Genomic DNA, 2,924 nt, shown 5'->3' on the forward strand with positions numbered 1-2,924 from the left:
TCGTTCACCCCCTACAACCAACACGTCTAGGGGGCCTGCAAAATTCTTGTACTGTACCTTAAGGGTGGCCTCCCCCTTAACGCACACTTTAGAATTTTGGAAATCCGTAAGGATTACATTAGAGGGCCTTAGGGAAACTTTCTGGCCACTGCTGTTGCAGACTTTGTGAAATGTATTGAGGGAAATTATGGATAGGGCAGACCCTGTGTCAAGTTCCATTGATAATGGGATTCCCTGCAATTTCACTTTAAGTGTTAACTTCTTTTTAAGGGGTTTGTGTGTGCCTATTCTTAAAATGTTCCAGCGTGTAGCACAGAACCCCACCCTGTTTTGGCTGGGCACCCTGGTACCTTTCAGATTCAATTCTTCCTTCGGTTGTACCTTCTGTCGACCCAGGCAGACCGCAGCGATGTGGCCCTTCTTCCCGCACGCTTGGCAAATGGCGGAACGGAACCGGCATTCAGCTCGCTTGTGGCGACCACCGCATCCACAGCAACGGAGCTCAGCTGGGCCCTTGTCCTGACGATCCTTGGACTTTCTTCCAGCAGCTTGGTAAAGCTTATCCACCTCTTCTTCAGGATCTTCGTCCGACTCCTCGCGCACGTCTTCTTTGTGAATAGTGGTGGTCTCAGGAGCGTTTCTTTTGGGCCGCATGTTCTTGACCGCCCCGCTGGCAGCTTCTTCAGCCGAAACCTCTCGTAGAGCATCTTGGAAGGAAACATCTTCTCTGGCAAACAGTCTCTGCTGCAATTCTGTGTTTCTTAGCCCGCATACAAAACGATCGCGAAGTCTTTCTTCTAAGTCCTTGAAGTCGCACGGTTTAGCTGCTCTTCTCAAGGCCGCAACGTAGTCTTTTGCTGATTCTCCGACTCGCTGATCTCTCTGTTGAAATGTATGCCTCCAAGCCATGACTGATTGCTTGGGCTGGAAATGTTCCTTTAAGGTCTTCTTGAGGTCGGAATACAACACCGTTTCCAGTGAGACTGGGGAGATTAAACTCTCGGCGATCTCAAAGGCGTCTTGCCCACAAAGGCACAACAATGTGGCAGCCTTTAAGCCTTCCTCTCGAATCTGGTTGATGCGAAAATACGTCTCGATTCTTGCCACGTAAGATTCCCACCTCTCGGGGTGAGAGACGTCAAAAGCCTCTATTTGCCCAACCTTTTCCATGATCGATGATCAAGATTCCTTCTTCTTCGGTCGCACGCACCCTCCAGCGATTTCGTACTGGCAAGATAACGCTGACTTCCACGCCGTTTCTTTCCCGGACTTCTTTGGGTGATTCTTCTAGCTTTTCTTAGCTGTTGAGACTGAATCCCACCTTTGTCGCCAGTGTTAAGTCCTGGGAATAATGGCGCTTGAGACGAAGCATCTCCAACAAGTCTTTATTGTTTGCTCCATTCTACGAACAACCAGAGCAGAGGCACGCAGGCCTCTATTTATACCCTCTGATCCCCGGGCAAGTTCAACCAATCACGAGGCGGGCTTTTCCTGCCTTGCGCATGCGCACAAGGCCGGCGCCGCTCAGTCTGGTCCCGGGCAGCTTCTGCAAATGCCCGGGACTCTTGCAACGTCCCGAGCCTGCAAGATGCAGGCTCAGGACACAACAGAACTCATGACCGATGATGTATTTTACCCTTTTCTCAGGCCCTGTCTGGTCATCTCCTACAGGTGACTACTGCAAGCCAGTTTCAGTAATCTATACCTTTAGGTCTCAATAGATGGTCAAAAAATGCCAAATCCCTTCTAAACATCTGACTGACTATGCAACCAACCATAATATGCCTATCTCATCACCACAAAACATTTTACCACCCACCCCCTGGAATTTTTACGCCATTCTCATTCCATGTTGTCCAAATGCTCATCAGCCTAGCAAAAGGCACATCCTGTCCAACATTGAAAGCATGTGTCTTTTGTTCATCTTTTTTACAGAACTGTGAAATTTGAATGGATAAATCATGGTTTTTCTGTCTGTTCCAGAAATATTAACCTCATCCTTAAATCAGCCCTTAATCCTGCAGACCCAATATGCTTGATTTACTTATACAGTAAATTCTAGTTGCACTTGCTAGTTGCACCACAGGCCTTGAAATGCAGATGAATGGCTCTATGCACCTGAAATGTTCTCCCTCATCTCACTACATATGCGGTGTTCAAATGACTGTAAATATAATCATAAGAACAAAAAGGCAAAGAGCAATACACTTTCTAATTGTTTCCTTCCTATTTTCTCCAGGTCTAATTTTCATAACACGGCACATTAGGACTATTGCTTCACTGCAGACTGACTTATTTTCAGTAATGGGTCTGTTCCATTTCCTTGAGTTGCAGTTATGAATGATTTGAATGCTATGATCCATTTGCTGCCTTGCAAATATCAAAATAGTACAGACCATTATGCTAACGTCTATAACCTTATTTCTCACATATAGCAATAACACTTAACATTTAGACTTATATACTGCTTCACAGTGCTTTACAGCCCTCTCTAAGTTGTTTACAGTGTCAGCATATAGACTCCAACAATCTGGGTCCTCATTTTACCAACCTAGGAAGGATGGACGGCTGAGTCAACCTTGAGCCAGTGAGAATCGAACAGCTGGAAGTCAGCAGAATTAGCTTGCAGTACTGCATTCTAACCACTGTGCCACCATGGCTCAGTTGTGCAAATTTTTACATTACACCCTTCAGGTGAACTTTAAAGATCATATTTAAGATAGCACAGGATAAAATATTTTGAATATTTTGCAATGTTTTATGGTTTTTGTTTATATTCTATGTATTTCCTATTTAAAATGAAGTGGGAAGGGAAGCCATATATTGTGACTTCCCTTCCCTTCCCACTTCATTTTATCCTTATAGAAACTTTGTGAGCTTCATTGAATAATTCACATCATAAGTGTTTCCAGCGTTTACACTAC

Source organism: Protobothrops mucrosquamatus, unplaced genomic scaffold (genome assembly GCF_001527695.2).
Source record: "Protobothrops mucrosquamatus isolate PMUCROS unplaced genomic scaffold, P.Mucros_1.0 scaffold2865, whole genome shotgun sequence".
In the NCBI taxonomy this organism is placed as follows: domain Eukaryota; kingdom Metazoa; phylum Chordata; class Lepidosauria; order Squamata; family Viperidae; genus Protobothrops; species Protobothrops mucrosquamatus.